This window comes from Pristis pectinata, chromosome 24 (assembly GCF_009764475.1).
Source record: "Pristis pectinata isolate sPriPec2 chromosome 24, sPriPec2.1.pri, whole genome shotgun sequence".
NCBI classification, from domain to species: domain Eukaryota; kingdom Metazoa; phylum Chordata; class Chondrichthyes; order Rhinopristiformes; family Pristidae; genus Pristis; species Pristis pectinata.
In genome coordinates, this window is record NC_067428.1 from 29,259,597 (window position 1) to 29,279,848 (window position 20,252).

The following is a 20,252-nucleotide window of genomic DNA, read 5'->3' on the forward strand; positions in this document are numbered from 1 at the left end:
CAAGTAATTATACATTTTGCATAATGTAGGAGTCACTGTCACGGCAGGAATTTATTACTCATCTTGATTGTCCTTGAACTAAAAGGTTGTCAAACCATTTCAGAGGATAGAACATAGAACATTACAGCACAGTACAGGCCCTTCGGCCCACAATGTTGTGCCGACATTTTATCCTGCTCTAAGATCTATCTAACCCTTCCCTCCCACATAGCCCCCCATTTCTCCATCATTCATGTGGCTATCTAAGAGTCTCTTAAATGTCCCTAATGTATCTGCCCCAACAACCTCTGCCGGCAATGCGTTCCACGCACCCACCACCCTCTGTATAAAAGACTTACCCCTGACATCCCCCTTATATCTTCCTCCAATTATCTTAAAATTATGTCCCCTCATGTTAGCCATTGTCACCCTGGGAAAAAGTCTCTGACTGTCCACTCGATCTATGCCTCTTGTACACCTCTATCAAGTCACCTCTCATCCCCCTTCTCTCTAAAGAGAAAAGCCCTAGCTCACTCAACCTATCCTCATAAGACATGCTCTCCAATCCAGGCAGCATCCTGGTAAATCTCCTCTGCACCTTCTCTAAAGCTTCCACATCCTTCCTATAATGAGGCGACCAGAACTGAACACAATACTCCAAGTGTGGTCTGACCAGAGTTCTAAAGAGCTTAAGAGTAGGTAAGAGACAACCACATAATTGGAGCTTAGATAACATTTGATAACACTATTTATCTTATTTCTAGCTTTAAAAGTTTAGAAGAATGAAGGGTGATTTTGTTGAAAGATGTATGATCCTTTGAGGGCTTAACAGGATAGTTGTTAAGATGCTCCCATCAATGAGAGAATCCTCATCAAGGGGACATAGTTACAAGATTGGGGGACAGTCATGTTAAGTCAAGTCAAGTCAAGTCAAGTCAAGTCGAGTTTATTGTCATGTGCACAAGTACAGTGAGGTACAGGTACAATGAAAAACTTGCTTGCAGCAGCATCACAGAAACATATGTTCAGACGACTCACAAAACATAAATTATGCAAGAGTGAAGAGAAAAGAAAGACAAAACAGGACATTAGTGCAAAAAAACACAATCAGAGACAAGTCCATAGTAGTGCAAGAGGTCTGTAATTTTCCCTCGCCGAGGTAGGGTTAGGGTTGTGCAGGTCGGTTCAAGAACCTGATGGTAGTAGGAAAGTAGCTGTTCTGGAACATTTAAAATTGAAGTGCATGTAATTTTTTTTCTTGTAGAGGTTGGTGAATCACTGGAACTCTCTTCCCTGGGGTTTTGTGGAGCTAGACCATCTGAGGATATCTAAGGAGGAAGTGGACACATTTTTGAAAAGTCAGGGAATAGACAGCTATTGGGAACTGGCACAGTAAAGGTGATAAGGCCTGGGGCAGATGAACTACGAACATATTGAATGGTGGGGCAGGTTTGAGGGGCCGAGTGGCCTACTCCTGCTCCTTTTTTGATATGTTCTTTTGTCCACATTGGCTTGGGTGCAGAATCACAAACGGACCAGGCAAAATGAGGAAGGTGAATTACCTAAAGGGCATCGATGTATCAGTTTTTACAACAGTTTGGTGGTTTCATGATCATTAGTAATGAAACCAGCATTTTCTTCCAGAGTTATTCTGGATTTAGTGGTCTTCTTCTGTGACCAAACAAAGAACAAAAGATATATCTTCTGATATACTAATCTTGCACTTCTCATGAGTGTTAAAGTGTGACTCATATTGACTAACCTGAGAGTGATTTCTGAAGATTATCTGTGGGGATGACAGAATGTTAAGAACACTAATTTATGAGCATTATGTTCTAGTTTCAATAACCTTGAGAATGCAAACATTCAAAGCAGGCAGATAAGCAATTCTAACGGCAAAGTTATAAAGCAGAAAGGAACTTGTGTTTTAATGTGTATTGGCATTCTCTCATGCATGATATAATGAGAGATATTGCTTTTTATACATTTATAATTTTATTCAAGGATGTATAGATTTAAAAAATCCTGTTTCAACAAAATATCCGGAGGTGTGCTGTTGCTGTAGGATAGGAATTTTAAGTAGGTCGACAAACCTGTTCATTGGCATTAATTCTGTTTATTTTTCTTGACGGGTTCCTGTTCTCCAGCTCCTTTTTCCCCCCCCCACCTATGATTGTGTTAAGAAAAGCTCACCATTAACACAGGGAAATGTTACTCCCTTGTATGAAGTCAGAAAGAACAGGTCATGTCGATCAGGTTAGGTTGTAAAGAAACTAACTTTTGTTTATGTAGCATCTGATCGCACCTCTGGGAAACGGTTCAAAGTATGACATGCAAGATTACTTGGCTGAAATACAATCACAGTTTTTATGGAGGGAAGGAAACCAGAACCAAATACATTGCAGAGGGTATAAATTGATTGAATGGTTCAGAAACAGCTTCTTCCCCTCCGCCATCAGATTTCTGAATGGTCCATGAACCCATGAACACTACCTCATTATTCTATTTTTCCACTATTTATTTATGTTGTAACTTAAAGTAATTTTATATCTTTGCATTGTACTGTTGCTGCAAAACAACTAATTTCAGGTCTATAAGATAGTGATAATAAACCTGATTCCGAATTACGAGGTATTCTACTTAAGAGCTAAAAAGTCCAGTGGATAACACCATTTAAAAAATGTCATATCTTAATATAGGACATTAAGTCTCATGATTTAAAATCTCATCCAAGTAACCACCAAGCTTCAGCTCCACAATATTGCATCACTCTAATAAATTATACTTCCAAATCCTGGAGACTTGTAATTGAGAATCTTGAAATATAACCTTCTCAATTTTACACACAACTGCCCAGTGACTCTTGCCAATACTCCCAGTGCCATATATTTATTGAGGAATTATTTAGGGATTAAAACTAATTTTCTTCCTTTTATCACTGCTAATTGTTCCTGAGGCTTTAAAAAGGAACATTCAAATAATGAGTCACTGAATTATTATAAGAATCATTTGGAGCATCATGGTCATAATATGACATCTATTCAAATGTGCACTTAAGGACCACTTAAGGTAAAATTCGGTAGCTCATCACAAAGTTGCAACATTTACTTTACAACTTGTACCGCATTGTGAATTGCAAGACTGGAATTCACGACATTGATTTCATTGTGACTGCAGAAGATTTGAGATTTTTGAACAATTTCTAACAGCTATAGACTTGCAAAATGGCACATGTTGCGGTGATACAGAGACCACTGGGGGAATCACTTCATCGAGCACCTTCGCTCCATCCGCCGGACAAGCCGGGATCTCCCAGTGCCCAGCCATTTTAATTCCACTTCCTATTCCCACACCGACATGTCTGTCCACGGTCTCCTCAACTGCCGAGTTGAGGCTAGGTGCAGATTAGAGGAACAGCACCTTATATTCTGCCTTGGTGGTCTCCAACCTGACGGCATCAACATCGATTTCTCCAACTCCTGGTAAGCACTCCCCCCCCCCCGTCCCCTTTTTTGCCCTTATCCCAGTGACTCCCATCACCCCTTCTCTTTCTCCTCCCCTGCCCTCAAGATCTGCCCACCACCCACACATTCCTCCCTCCGATTCCCCTCCTCACCTCCTTCCCTTTATTCCACGGTCCACAGTTCTTTCCTATCAGATTTTATCTTCTTCGGCCCTTTGTCACTTCCACCTATCACCTCCCAGCTTCTGACATCATCCCCACTCTCCCCCCTCCCTCATCTGCCTATCACCCCCTCACCTGAATCCACCATTCACCCGCCAGCTCTTGCTCCACCACTTCCCCCCACTTTTTTATACTATCTCCCCTCTTTCTTTCCAGTCCTGACGAACGGTCTCAACCCGAAACATTGACTGTCCGTTTCCCTCCATAGATGCTGCCTGACCCGCTGAGTTCCTCCAGCTTTTTGTGTGTTGCTGCAGCGATACAGAGTGTTGTGTTTTCTCTTACTGCCCTCAATTCCTTTCCTTTTGTATAGCGTCTGGATCCCATTGAAAAGGCCATCATTTGGTGCCAAACCCTACTCTTGAGAAGATAGTGGTGAGCTAACTTCTCGAGCTGCTGCAGTCATTCTAATGAAGGTACTCCCACAGTACTGTTAGGTGGGGAGTTACAAGATATTGATCCAATGATAATGGATGCATTTCCAAGACAGGATAATGTGAGACAAGGAGGGGGATCTGCAGGTGGTGCCCTTGTCCTTTGTGGTCGAGGTTCTAGTTTTGGGAGTGCTGATTAAAGACTTGGTGAGTTCGTGCTTTGTATTCTGCACATGGTACACATTGCAGCAGGTGAATACTTAGAGTGGTAGATGATTTGACAAATGAGCAGGCTGCTATGTCCTGAATGTATTGAGCTTCAAGAAGGTTGTTGGGGTTGTATTATCCAGGCAAGTGAAGAGTGCTCCATCACTTCTGACTTTTACTTTGTCGATGCTAAATTTTTAAAAATTTTTAAAAAAATTTTTTATTTACAGCGTGGTAACAGGCCCTTCTGGCCCAACGAGTCCGCGCCGCCATTTTAAACCCAAATTGACCTACCCGTACGTCTTTTAGAATGTGGGAGGAAACCGGAGCACCCGGAGGAAACCCACACAGACACGGGAGAACGTACAAACTCCTTACTGACAGTGAAGGGAATCGAACCCCGATCACTGGCACTGTAACAGCGTCGTGCTAACCGCTACACTACCGTGCCGCCCATGATGATGGAAAGTCTTTCGGGAATTGTTTATCTGCCATTACTAACATTCCCCAATTGTTCCAAATGCATTCAGAATGACTTGTTCTTACCCAATTTTATATTCCCAGTATCAAAACAACAGGGGTCAGTTCCAATATCAATTATATCAATTTATTGTTCTTATCTTCTGTGGAACTGTAGGTGCAAAGCAATATTTGATCACTCTGTAGTACAGAATTAGAATTCTTTGACACAAACCTATTCTTTTCTATTCTATTCGTTAGCTGGGGCGTTGAATATTATGGTTATGGTACAACATTGGTTCGATCATAGGTGGAGTACAGTGCACAGTTCAGGTTACTACACTGTAGGAAAGATGTGATTGTACTGGAGAGGCTGGAGAGGAGATTCACCAGGATGTTGCCTGGGATGGAGTGTTTCAGTTATGAGGAGAGACTGGCTCGGCTGTGTTTGTTTTCCTTGGAGCAGAGGAGGCTGAGGGAGGACCTGATGGAGGTGTACAAAATTATGAGGGCATAGAGAGGGTAGAAACGAGAAAACCTTTCCCCAGAGCCGAGATGTCTAAAATTAGAGAGCATAGGTTTAGGGTAAAGGTTAAGAGACTTTGAGGGGATCTGAGGAAGAATATTTTCACCCAGCAGGTGGTTGGGATCTGGAACGCACTGCCTGAGTGGAGGCGGAGACTCCCACAACACTTAAGAAGTATTTGCTTGACCACTTGAATCACCAGTGCATAGAAGGCTGCAGACCAAGGGCTGCTAAATAGGATTAATGTAGATGGTTGACATGCACAAGGTGGACCAAAGGGGCTGGTTCTGTGCTGTATGACTCTATGACTCTATTTCTTGTACTCTTTTATAATATTGTCCAAGCAACATTGCATGCAAGAAAACTCCAAGGGATTTTCTCTGCTGACGTACGTCTGGTTATGGGGTTGTGATGTGGAGTATCCTGGAATATCTCTCCTACCAGCATTCTCCCCTCTTCCATTGGAGACCTTCTGCCCAACTCATTTCAAACCTCATGAATAACCAACAAATAACCATGATTGTGTGACACAGTGCTCTGGTGTATCAGCATAATGGGTCACATTTACATGATCAAACAATCATTAAATCACCATTCTACAATAAATTAGAATTACTTTTCAATTTTAACAACTCTGAAATAAGATTATCTCACGATTCCAGCACTGTGGATTTGTTTCTCCTTTATCTCTCTGTTCTTCCCTCTTCCTTGCACTTAAAACATTTCTAATTTCTAAATTTTCTCAGTTCTGCTGAAATTTCATTGACCTGAAGCATATAAGACTATTGGATGGACCTCTTGAACTATAAGATGTACTCTTGACCTCACAATCTACCTTGTCACGGCCTTACACCTTATTGTCTGCCTGCACTGCACTTTCTCTGTAACTGTTACACTTTATTCTGCATTCTGTTATTGTTTTCCCTTGTACTACCTCGATGTACTGATGTGATGAAATGATCTGTATGGATGGCATGCAAAACAAAGTTTTTCACTGTACCTCGGTACATGTGACAATAAAAAAAACAACTTAGCAATTTACCAATTTAAACTCCATTCCTCTCTCCAAAGATGTTGTCTAAGTTGCTGAGTATTCCCAACAATTACTGTTTTCAACTCTGAGGAAGCTATTAATCATAGTAAATCTCCCTGTGGAATTTTGAGATCATGTCTGTTGTTGAAGCAGAATACATTATCTATTTAACTATCTACTTATCACTCTCTTTTGCTGCAAATAAGAGCTTCCTTGATTTGCGTTGAGCCGACATTTATCAGATCCCAATTTTCAGAAAACTTGTATATCTGCACTAGTAACTCTTTTCTCAGACACTGCATTAAAAAAGATGATCTCACATAGAATCATAAGGAATGCACAGACTGTTTCTCCCAACCAGCCCTTGTCAGACTCTATGCTCGATTTGAGCATCTTCCCATCTTTCCTGCTATAATCTGATCAGCAGACCTTTCTAGTTCCCTGCTCACGCTGAGTTACATCCACACTGTTCACCTGAATCACTTTCTGTGGGACCAAAGTTCCACTTCCTCATCACCTCTCAGTAAAGGCATTTCTGCTCAATTCCCAATTTGATTCTTTGGTGTCTATTGTATATTGAGGGCCTTTAGTCTTTCTCTTCCCTACAAGTGGAAATACACTCTATGACTACTCTGTCAAATCCTTTCACAATTTTAAATATAAGCAGGATCATTTTAGATTATCCTGCTTATATTTTCTCTTTGGCACCAGCCTTGTAAATCCTTTTGCATCCTCTTTATTGTCTCTATGTAGAGTCATAGAATAACACAACACAGAAACAGGCCCTTCAGCCCAACTCGTCCATACTGACCAAGATGCCCATCTAAGGTAGTCCCATTTCCCCACTTTTGAATAACATCCCTTGACACCTTTCCTATCCATGTACCTGTCCAACTGTCTTTTAAGTGTTGTTATTGTACCTGCCTCTACCACATTCCCTTGGCAAGGAAGTTGCCAGGACTTGAGGATCTGAGTTATAGGGAGAGGTTGGGCAGGCTAGGACTTTATTGATTGGAACATAGGAGACTGAGGGCTGACCTTATAGAGGTGTACAAAATCATGAGGGGCATAGATAGGGTGTATGCACACAGTCCCTTTTCCAGGGTAAGGGAACCAAAAACTAGAGGGCATAGGTTTAAGGTGAGAGGGAAAAGATTTAAAAGGGACCTGAAGTGTAACTTTTTCACCCAGAGGGTGGTGCGTATATATCCTTTCATTAATGTGGCAGCCAAAATTGTACACAGTGCTGCAAGTTCCATCTAACCAAAGTCTGATTCCAGTTTGATACTTGATGTATTCTTTTCAATTCCAACCAAATCGTAATGCTTGAAAAACAAAACACTGTATATGCTAGGAATCTGAAATAAAACCAGAAAATGCTGGAAATACTCAGCAGCCCAGACAGTGCATTTGATGTAGTCTATGTGGTTTTTAGCACCCAGGAAAGAGAAACAAAGATAACATTTTAGGTCAATGATCTTTCATCTGAATTAGGCTTGGCGTATGCTTTTTAACACATGGACCTACTAATTTGTCCTGTTACTTTGTGATTTAAGTGTTTGTACTCTCAATCATTTCTGCTCTTCAGATTTTTAGATCTCACAGTGACCTGTGCAAAATTTCCATGCCCTCTTCTTGTTACTACCATCAGGGAGGAGGTACAGGAGCCTGAAGACCCACACTCAACCATTTAGGAACAGCTCCTTCCCCTCCGCCATCAGATTTCTGAATGATCCATGAACTCATGAACACGACCTCATTATTATTCCTTTTTTTTGCACTATTTATTTTTGTAAATTATAGATTTTTATGTCTTTGCACCGTACTGCTGCCGCAAAACAACAAATTTCACATAATTTGCCAGTGAATATAAATCTGATTCTGGATTCTGGTCCATTGCCCCAAGCCTGTTAATCTCTTCTTGCAGACCACTCCTACAACAATTTGGAAATTGCCACAGATTTTGCAGTCATAAAGTTGGCAAAACTCTCAGTGTTCACCATCAAAATGCTGCAAAACTCAGGGAAACTTCCGGAGGATTCAGGCATAGTTAAGCGTGGAGATCCAGATGTTACCGCCGACATTTCTTGCTCCACCACAACATTTACTGGTTTCCAGCCTCCTCCAAGACAAGCTTCAGAGGTCGTCGAATTTATAAAAACTTCAGGTGCTGAAGTTCAACTTTACTTATTGCAAACTTTAATGGATGTAAAATTTGCATTTTTAAAAAATATCTTTCTGAAATTTTAGCTTCCACCTTGAACACATTTGTACATCCAAATCTTTACCTTGGTCTCTGTGACGTGTTTACATTAATGGTTAATAAATGTGATCTTTACGTTCTGGTTTGTTGTCCATGAAGAATCATACTGTTTAATTGGTTGCTCAATTAGTCTCTTGAAATTATTGCTAATGTACCTCAGGGGCCTCCCTGAATTTAAGCGTGACAGCAAATAATGTCAGTAAAAGGAACGCGACACAGACAAGATGGCTATATTTTTGTGAGTGACTTTCTTTGGGGGTCAGCTGTTGAGCACTGTTGCTTTACTTCTAAATGCAAAATCCAGGCCTTATTCCAAAGTCTGTGTAGTTGATTGGTATTGGTATTGGTTTATTATTGTCACTTGTACCGAAGTACAGTGAAAAACTTGTCTTGCATACCGTTCATACAGATCAATTCATTACACAGTGCAGATACATTGAATTAGTACATAATGCGTTGAGGCAGTACTGGTAAAAAAAACAATAACAGAGTACAGAGTAAAGTGTCACAGCTACAGGGAAGTGCATTGCAGGTAGACAATAAGGTGTAAGGTCACAACAAGGTAGATTGTGAGGTCAAGAGTCCATCTCATGGTATAATATAAATTGGGAACAACATTGATCTGTGTAGAAACCCACTTTCCACTTTTTCCCATCCTTAAGTTCCAACTCTTCACCACTAGTCCCAGCAGTCGCTCTAAAAACCAACCAGTTAGTCAATCTACGTGGTCCCCATTCACTGATCATATGTATTAATCTATTAGGTGATAACTTATCAAAGACCTTTTGAAGATCTAGATAAATTTCATCAACTACATTACTCTTATCGACCCTATTTCCTCTTCAAAGGATTTAACGAGGATGGTTAAGAGAGACACTCTACGGAAGCCTATTGATATTGTTGGTTTCTAGCTGATTTTCTACTTTTTGCTTAAGTATTGGCTTGATTAGTTTTCTTACTGTCAATATTAAGCTGATTGGTTGAGAGTTCCCTGGACTTGTTCTAACTCCCTTCTTAAATATCATTATTATGTTAGTTGTCTACCAGCCTTCTGGAACAATATTTCCTTCTGGAACTACATTTCCTTCTAATAAATTATTATTTTGTATAGTAACACCTCTGGTAGCTCTTCTTTTAAAATATGGGTATGTAATCTTTGACACATTATTCTCTTCTACTTTTGTGATTATATAATTTCTAATTTCTTCTTCTGATGATACATCCATCTAATTGACTTCCAAGGTAAAAACCGAAGCAAAACGATTATCTAATAGCATGGCCATTCTATTGTCACTTTCCTACATTACAACAGCAAGCACACTTTAAAAAGCAGTTCATTGGATGTAAAATGCTCTGGGATTTCCTGAAAGGAACATGAAAGAAATCATTGCATCCTCTTCACCATTTAGTCATCCTTTAGACTGTTGGTAGAATATTTTATACAATCTTGCCTTAGGTTCCTTGATCTTTTTGCCTTACGTTTTTTTCTGGTTTCTCTTAACATTTTGTTTTGTCCTTTTTCAAGCTCTTCCCTAGTTAGTAAATGCATCTTTCCTTACTTTCAACATTTGTCTCATATTTATATTCAGATTTGGCGTGTCACTTTTGTTTTACATTATCTTTGTCCATTCCCAAACTCTATTCTCAGAAACTCAAAATCAGTCTTCATAATACCTATTCTTCTCAATTAGTATCCTAAAATGTACGTTTTAGTTTATTCTCTCCATTCCCTAAATGCGCCTCTACCTTTACATTGTTTATCTGTTAATTCTCCTTTATTAGGTTTCTTATGTAGTGATAAAGAAAGGAATCCTAAATGCCTTGTGGGAACTCCATTCCCATACCCTCTTTATCTATCTCTTTAATTTGGTCGAACACTTATGTCAAATGAAGAGTCAAAGTTGAGACAGTTGGAAATGTCACTATAAATAACTTGGAAAGAGAATCCACCAAGGGCGGGACACCAAAGGAAGTGGTGTTGGAATGGGGGTGAGAGATAGAATTATAATGGCGTGTTCAGAGCTGGCCTTGTCTGTGTTTGAGACAATGGATTTAGACAGCCCATATGAGATAGTGGGGAGGTGGCTATGAATATTGGAGAGAAAAGTATGAGGGGGCAGGAGGTCAGACAAGTTGGAGGAGGGTGGGAAAGATGATTTGAAGCAGAGGACTAAATCAACAAGAATAAGTTGCTTGGCACGGTGTGAGGGGAAGGAAAGAATTAGGGTATTTCAGTGAGGGATGTGGGTCACTGGTGGTGACGGATATTCTAAAGGAGCTGTGATAGATATGGAAGGTGGCAAGCTGCTTAAAGAAGAGACTTGACTGAAGGTGATATTTGGTGATTAACTCACACCACCATCACACTGTTGGTTGGAGTGGATGTTCAGATAAAGCATGACTGACTGAGGAAACTTCAGGAAGATCTTTGTTACCCATAATACGACTGTTTTCAAGTAGGAGGACGTTTTAGACTGAGTCGTGGGAAGGAGCAATGATTCATCTGTTGGCAGAGTCAGTGGTAGGTGGGGTGCGCGGGGAAGAATGAAGATTGACGAGATCAGCCCCCAGCAGAAATGTGGGATGGGAAGTTTGGTAAGAGGGGAGGTGCTGGTGAGTGTTTTGAAGGGCCTTCAGGGAAACTCGATGAGAGGCACTGAGGAAAGTGAGTGAAGCCTGAAACAGTAGGAGCAGGTAGAAAGGTTGAGAAATTGAAAGGTTTGGGCAGGTACAGATTCGGGTTTGACCAAGTATCCATGTGCAGATGCAATAAGAGACCTGAGCAGTTATCTGGAAGGATAGGAGAAAAGACCACAGAGCCTAAAGGAGATGAAGAAATAAAGTCAAAGGGAAATAGAAATAATAGGTTCAGATCCAGACACGCAGCCAAAACGTTTGCACCAATGGGGAAATGCAGGGTCATTTGGTTATATTGACATCACGATAATTTGGGTTGATACATTCTGGAAGTAAACAGAGAATAAAGAGAAAAAATACAGTCCTGACAACACATTTCACTCGGCTTTTTTGTCCACAGATGCTACCTGACCTGCTGACTCTTTCATGTATTTTCTGTTTTATATTAGTAAATGAAGAGGAGATAATTAAGGCTCCCACAAAAATTACTGTAACGTAGTCAGTTTGGTTTAAAAGAGCAAACAGCAGACTGTGGCTGATGTTGACCTATATAATCTGTACATTCTCTATATTGAGACCAACTCATTAACACACCTTCTAATGACTTGAGACTTTGAGCTGACTGATTTTGATTTCACTAACAAAACTGACGAGCTGGGTGCTTTATTATACAAATGAAGGTAACATTCAAGTATTCAGGAAAAATATTTAGAGCCAATGCCACTGGGTTATAGAGACTTTGAAACAGTCACAATTTAAATTTAGTAAGATAATCATACCGCTCTTGCCAAAGAATAAGTTTATGTTACCTACAGTTCTCACTTTCTCCATAAACTCCCATACAGAAAACGAAATGGAACAAAACCCACAGACACAAGAATTCAGTCATTTTCTTTACTCTAATTTCTTTGTTCCTTTTGTCAAAATTGTTTTAAGTCAGCAATAATTTGCTGGATCTGCAGGCTTCAATTTCATATCGCAACATTTCCAGAAATAGTAATGGACTCCAGGGGCAATAAAAATTAATGAGTAATCAGCCTATTAACTGTAAAATGAATACACCAAAACCAGAGAAATACATTACCAAAAGAGACTCACATTCTGTCTGAAGTAAGGCTGTAGTGTAGGAAAGTCCTGACTTTATGCAGTGCTGAGGTCTCTTGCTGCTCCTTGCGTCTTCTCTGCCTCAATCTAGGCTTGATGGGACCCAACAGGTGTCAGCTTCGGTAGAATCAAAATATCAACCAATCATGTGTGATAATGATCCACAGCACAGGCTCTAATGAAAGCAACACTAGGATTGAACAGTGGGACTTGAACTAGCCTGGAATTGAAGTATGTATTATTGGCAGCAAGATCTCCAATTCCATCATCCCTTGAAACTGTTCACAATAAAGATGACTAGATGTTATTGTGTTATAAATAGATATTACTCATTTTAGTTCCAAGTCTTTTAAATTTCTTCTAGGCCTAATGTGATAAATTTATCTCCAGACTGAAGCAAAATATAATAAAATTCTTCCAGGAACTTCAGCAGCCCTTTGACAAAACTGTCGTGGTTCCAGATATTATTACATGGGAGGAATTGTGAGAGGTGGTTGTATTTTGAGATGGTTGTATCATAAGATGTTACAGTTTCCAGTTGTGATTCAAACTGAAAAGCAGACTGCAAATTTTGCTTCGTCTTTAATATGTTTTTAAAGCAACAAAGTTGCTTCAATTTAGTGTTAAAGATTTTCATTAAAATCAAAATATCTGTCTTTGTCTTATTTACTTTTTGTAAGAAAGAAAACAATAGAAGATTGTAACTTTTCATTTTGCCTTCAGTTTTCCTTGAAAAACTCAAAAGAAGGTTGTAGACTCAGCCAGCTCTCTCACGGCACAACCCTCCCCGCTATCAAGGACATCTTCAAGAGGCGGTGCCTCAAGAAGGCGCTATCCATCATTAAGGACCCTCATCATCTGGGACATTCCCTCTTCGTGTTTCTATCATCGGGGAGGAGGTACAGGAGCCTGAAGACCCACACTGAACATTTCAGGAACAGCTTCTTCCCCTCCACCATCAGATTTCTGAATGGTCCATGAACCTATAAACACTACCTCGTTATTCCTCTTTTGCACTATTTATTTATTTTTGTAAATTACAGTAATTTTTATGTCTTGCACTGTACTGCTGCTGCAAAACAACAATTTTCACGATATGAGTCAGTAATAATAAACCTGATTCTGATTCTGACCCCTTTGTAACACAGGATTTTGCCATTTCATTGAAATCTCCTACCCAGATTCTGTGATATAAAATAGAAAACGCTGGAAACACTTAATAGATCAGGCAGCATCTGTGGAAAGAGAAACAGTTAATGTTTGAGGTCCCAGACCCTTTGTTAGATATTGGAAAGCGAAGAAAAAGCAAGTCAATTTTCGGTGGCAGAGAAGGTAGAGGGGATGGATAGAACAAAGGGAATATCTCTGATAGGGTGAGACCAAATGGGTTAATGTGGCGTTAGCAGATGATTATGTTCTTTGTCTGTGTTATGTGTTGCTAATAGAAGGGCTGTGGGACATGCCCAGCAGGTCAGATACTACTAATGGAAAGAGAAAGACAGGGTTAAATGGACAGTTCTGATACAGACAGGAAGAGTGAGTCACCTATGAGAGGAGAATCTGGTATTGAGTGTGGAGAGCTGCAACATGCCTAGGCAAAATATGAGGTGCTGATCCTCAAACTTGCATAGAGCTTTGTTGCAACAGTGCAAGAGGCCATAGACAGATAGGTCAGAACGGGAATAGGATGGGGAATTAAAGTTGCACCCTTCGGGTTGCTCCTGTGGACTTAACACAGGCATTCTGCAAAGTGAGTCTGTTGTGACTGCTGAACTGAATTACTGGAGAGACACTGAAGCTGGTTGATATAAAAGGTTTTTATTCATTACGGCAAGCAGGCATTCTCCTAGACACCCTCTCAGTAGAGTCTCCCATAACTCAAAGTACATCAAGTTTTTATACTCTTAAGAACAAAGATAACAGCAGGTGATTCAATACAAGTTCAATAGCTACAATGACATTGTTTACTTCAATAATCTGTGGTTGACAAATGGTTCCATTGAATTACGTATTTACAGTGGGAACACACTGTACCTGACAAGACACTTCTGAATGTTCAAACACCTTTGCTGGGACTAAGTAATCCACATGTTTGGTCCAAACACTTCTGAGGACAGAGAACCCAGACACCAGATTAGTGAAGTGAGGGTTGATTCCCTGAGTACACAAATACCTCAGTTATTGGTAGACAGAGCAAATATGCCTCAGACCATGTTTGATGTGTAGTCTGGAATCTTCCTTGATCTAAATCACAATGATGCAAAATAACTTAGTTTAAAGCGTTGACGCCTGGTTTGATGTAGGTCAATTAACATACCCCCATTGTTTTACTTTTGGCTATGCATATGAGAACATCTCATGGTTACATCAGTTTGCAAAGCATATCTCTGAGTAGCCAGCCTCCTGCCGTGGACAGTAGTCTGTGCTCTGTAGACAGGACCGTTTGCTTACAAAGCTGCCCTTTTAATTTCAAACTGATTACTGCTTGTAATTTACATTAAGAACTGAAGACTGGTTCTCACTTAAATTAATACCAGGTATAATTCACATAATTCCATGACTCCCGAATCCCAAAGAAGTCTTTCCAGCATTTTATGTATTTTTTTGGTTTCCATCATCTGCAGATCTTTAAGATGTTCTTATATATTCTGTGACTTTGAGATTTCCTTCCAGGTGAGGTTTGAGGTGACAGAATACTGAGGAACTAATCAAGTGGTGAATTACTTACTTCTGAATATTTTTCAAACCCCTGGTATGGTTTTCGAAGTGTGATTCACACGCAGATTTTTGACATATGATCAAAGGTCATGGAAGTAGGCATCAAAAGTATGCGTATCTCTCTTCAAATACATTCAGATTTAACAATCTTCTTTAAAATTTACAAGAGGAGTAAGAAACAGTTGTGTCCTAGCCTTGAACCAAGCTAGCGGGCCAGTTAAAATAACAAACAGGCACACCTAGCAGGTGTGAAACCAGGGAAATTTCCAACAAGAATAATTAGCCCTTAACTTAATTAAGCCACCTCCTTACAGAGTGTACCTGAACACTAACTTTTCAAGGGCAGCTATATCTCACAGCCATGACGTAGAACCCAAATTGTGAGCTATTTGTTGTTACTATATCGGTGTCCAGAGGCCTAATGATTAATCTGGAGATGTGCTCGCATCCCATCACAGGAGCAGGCTAATTTAAATTCAAGTAATTAGATAAATTTTGGATAAAAAGCTAGCGCAGGAATGGTGACCATGAAACCAGTGGATTATTGTAAAAACCCACCTCGTTCCTCAAGTACTTCAGGGAAGGAAATGGGTCTACCTTACCCAGTCAGGCCTACATTAGACTCCAAACTCACAGCTTTGCAGATGACTTTTAACTCTCTGAACTGGCTAACGAGGATAATTTTTGATGGGTGATAGCCACATTCCTATGAATGGATATGGTTGCCCAGCTACAGGAAGGATGTCATTAAGCTGGAAAGGGTGTCAAAAAGATTCACGAGGATGTTACCAGGACCGGAGGGACTGAGTTATAAGGAGAGGCTCGATAGGCTGTGGAGCGTGGGAGGCTGAGGGGTGGATGGTCACAGTCTTTTTCCCAGGACAGAGACTTAAGGCGAGAGGAGAAAGATTTAAAAAGGGACCTGAGGGGAAAGTTTTTCACACAGAGGGTGGTGGGTATATGAAACGAGCTGCCAGAGGAAGCTGTAGAGGTGGGTACAGTTACAATGTTTAAAATGCGTTTGGACAGGTACATGGATAGAAAAGGTTTAGAGGGATATGGGCCAAATGGAGACAAATGAGAGTAGCATGGATAGACAGCTTGGTCACCATGGATGAGTTGGGATGAAGGACCTGTTTCCGTGATATGTAACTCTATGACTTCATGACTAAAAGAAAAACACTGAGCTTTGTTAAACTGGGATAATATAATTTATTTCATAATTGTATAGTCTTGATATCCTTGATATCTGCATATTTTTTATCAAAAAGAAATTGCTTTCAGGTTATTTTTTATATAAATCATCTCTTTCAGTCTCCATCTGATGTAGAACGTTGCTAATAGTGCGGTATTTAGAGAAACAATGATACAGTAACACTGCAAGGTTGGAACAACAGTAAAGACTTTTTCTTCTTTTCACAATGCAAAAATATGCATAGATTTATAGAACACTTTATGACACAGAAAGAGGCCATTTGGCCCCTCATGTGAATAGTGGCCAAAAGTTGACCAGTCTAATCCCAGCACTTGGTCCAAAGCCCTGTGGGTCTTGGCTCTTCAGGTATCTTCCATGCGATGAGGGTTTCTGCCTCTCAAGCAGTGAGTTCTAAACCCTTTTCAGTCTCTGGGTGAAAAGATTTTTTTTCAGTTCCCTCTAACGTGTTGAACAACTACTTTACATCGGAGCTTTTGGTACCACCCATCCCTTCTCTGCTCAGGGGAATAGGGAAATATCTAGGTGCTGTAGAATCTGTGCACCTTAATGAAGTCTTCCCTTTCTTCCAAAGTAAAAAAAACTAGCTTAACTGAGCTTTCCTCACAAAATTTTCCAGTCAGAAATCTCCTTTGCAGCCATTCCATCGCAATTATTCCATTCCTGTTGAAAGGCAAGGGACTGCAGAGCTGGAATTACGAAATAAAAATGGAAAACGCTGGAGAAACTCAGCAGATCAGGCAGCATCTGAGGAGAGAGAAACAGAGTTAATGTCTCAAGTCAGTGACTCATCATCAGAACCGGAAAATTGAGAAAACAAATGTGTTTAAATCGGAGAGAGGCTGAGGGATGGAGAGAACGAAAGGGTTTCTGTGATAGGGCAGAGATGAAATTTGTGCTGCTGACACATTTGCTTTTGGTGGTGTCTAGTTAATCATAGTTGAAATGTCTGGGGTGTAAATAGAGGGAGATAAAAGAGGGGGCACTTAGAAAAAAAAACCATGTTGCTGGAACTGTGGGATGCAGAACATGGTAGTTGCTGGAAAACTGAAATAAAAGATAACACTAAAGCATCTGTGGAGAAAGAAAACCAAGTTAATGTAATGGGTGGATGATCTTACATCAAACTGGGGCAGTTCTGACACAAACAGGAAATGCTAGTTATCTGAAGCTGTTGAATCCAGTATTGAACTCCAAGGACTGCAGTGTGCCCAGACAGAGGGTGAACTGCTGTTCTGCAAGCTTACATTGGGCTTCATTGGAACAATATAGGAGGTCAAATGTAGGGTTCAAAGTTAGAGTGAGAAGGAGATTTGAATTGATGGGCTACTGAAAGCTCAGGGTCACTCTTGCACACTGATTAGGGGTACTCGGAAAAGCAGTCACCAAGCTGTGTTTCTCCAACCCAGAAGAAAATGTACGGCGAGAACATCTTTCCTGTCCTGTGACCACAACTATATGCAGTGTTCAAGCTGTGGTTAAACAAGTGTTGTATTCAGACCAACATAGTCTCCGTCTGTTAAACTCCCCTTGCACCTCTCAATATCCTCCAATTTATTGTGTAAAACTTTATAAGACTTTATTTATGCAGCACGGTAACAGGCCCTTCTGGCCCAACGAGTCCGTGCCACCCAATTACAACATGTACAGGTTATGCCCTCTACAGTAACCATTTCCCTTTTAATATTAGGGTAACTGAAGCTCCCTTTGTTTATTTCCCTGGGAGATTTTTTGCAGTTACATAAGAACATAAGAAATAGGAGTGGGAGTCGGCCACCTGACCCCTCGAGCCTGCTCTGCCATTCAATAAGATCACGGCTGATCTGGCTGTGGACTCAGATCCACCTACCTGCCTTTTCCCCATAACCCTTAATTCCCCTACTGTGCAAAAAAGTTGGTAGAAATCTGCCTACAAAATTGCTCTTCTATCTGCCTTTGACTGTTTGAAGGTCTGTTGTAAACTCCTAACACCATGACTGCCCCTTCTTGTTCTATAGTTCGACCCATATAGCCTCAGTTGATAATCCTTCTAACACATGGACCCTTTTCACAGACATGATTTCTTCTTTCACCAACATTAAAACCTCCGTCCTGTTCCATCTCTTCAGTTACGTAGGTATCTCCACTATCCACCTGTTTCTATACTCACTGGCATGTGGTGCTGGGAGTAATCTGGAGATTATTGCATTTGATTTGTTTCTTAATCTTTCCTAATTCTTTAAAATTTTTCCACAAAATGTGTCCCTTTTGTCTACGTGTGCCTTCGCTCTGGCTCTGGTCTGGACACCTGGCTGTCCATCCTACTTCCTCTCCAGAATCTTTGCTGCTCTGTGACATCCCGCACCTGGACAACTACAACTTCTTTTAATTTCAAAATTAAACTTTATTAATTACAAAATATTGGTATTGGTATTGGCTTATTATTGTCACTTGTACTGAGGTACAGTGAAAAACTTGTCTTGCATACCAACCGTACAGGTCAATTCATTACACAGTGCAGTTACATTGGGTTAGTACAGAGTGCATTGATATAGTACAGGTAAAAACAATAACAGTACAGAGTAAAGTGTCACAGCTACAGAGGAAGTGCAGTGCAATAAGGTGTAAGGTCACAACAAGGTAGATTGTGAGGTCGGAGTCCATTTCATCGTTTAAGGGAACCGTTCAAAAGTCTTATCACAGTGGGATAGAAGCTGTTCTTGAGCCTGGTGGTACGTGCGCTCGGGCTCCTGTACCTTCTACCCAATGGGAGAGGAGAGAAGAGAAAATGACCCAGGTGGGTGGGGTCTCTGATACAAAAAGAAAAACAGCGCAAAACTTTTAACATTTGTAGTGTCATTCGGTCAATACATTCCGTAGTGTTAACACTTTTTTGAAACCATAGCATCATTGCCACACATGGCCCCCTGGGGTGATGCACCCTTTCACTGTTTGAAGGGCTTCCCCACCCAACTCGGCCTCTCCATGCCCAGTAGCAAAAGAACACTGGAGACACCAGTCTGCTTCTTTAAGTGTAGAATACTCTATATTTATTGGTTTCTCAACATTTCTTCTCCCTCACTGAACAGCTGAATTAGGAGTTTGAGGAGATTTCAAAGGCTCTTACCAATTTTTACAGATGTACGGTGGAGAGCATTCTGACTGGTTGCACCACCGCCTGGTATGGAGCCTCCAATGCACAGGATCGCAAGAGGCTGCAGAGGGTTGTAGACTCAGCCAGCTCCATCACGAGCACAAGCCTCCCCACCATCGAGGACATCTTCAAGAGGCAGTGCCTCAAGAAGGTGGCATCCATCACTAAGGACCCTCACCATCCGGGACATGCCCCCTTCTCATTACTGCCACTAAGGAGGAGGTACAGGAGCCTGAAGACCCACACTCAACGATTCAGAAACAGCTTCTTCCCCTCCGCCATCAGATTTCTGAATGGTCCATGAACCTATGAACATTACCTCATTATTCCTTTCTTGCACTATTTATTTATTTTGTAACTTATAATTTTGGTCTTTGCACTGTACTGCTGCCGCAAAACAACAAACTTCACGTCATATGTCAGTGATAATAAACCTGATTCTGAAGCACCCATAATGCCATGGCTTCACTTGCCAGAGGAAACCTCTCCCCCCATCAGTACTCAGAACTGAAGAGAAAAATGTCCTTGGAATCTCTTGAACTGCATCAGATCATAGAATCGACAGCATAGAAATGGGTCCTTTTGGCCCACCTTGTCCATGCCGACCGTGACGCCTATCTACACTAATCCCCTTTGCCTGCATTAGGCCTGTATCCCTCTAGGCCTTTCCTATCCAAGTACCTGTGCAAATGCCTTTCAAATGTTGTAACTGTATCTCCCTCTACCACCTCCTCTGGCAGCTTGCTCCAGATAACCACCACCCTCTGTGCGAAGAACTTACCCCTCAGATCTTTAAATTTCTCCCCTCTCACCTAAAACCTGTGCCCTCTAGACTCCCCTACCCTGGGGAATAGGACTCTGACTATCTATCCTACCCTTGCCCCTCATACTTTTATAAACCTCCGTAAGGTCACCCTTCAG

At 40.8% G+C, this 20,252-nt stretch overlaps 1 protein-coding gene across 1 annotated transcript in view; it reads right to left on the reverse strand.

Annotated features, from left to right (window-relative positions):
• Positions 1-12,326, reverse strand: part of LOC127582627 (uncharacterized) — a 45,313-nt gene extending 32,987 nt beyond the window's left edge. The window contains exon 1 of the mRNA XM_052038084.1: positions 12,262-12,326. The gene's annotated coding sequence lies outside the window, so the exon portion shown is untranslated. The remainder of the gene's footprint in view (positions 1-12,261) is intronic.
• Positions 12,327-20,252: the final 7,926 nt, after the last annotated feature.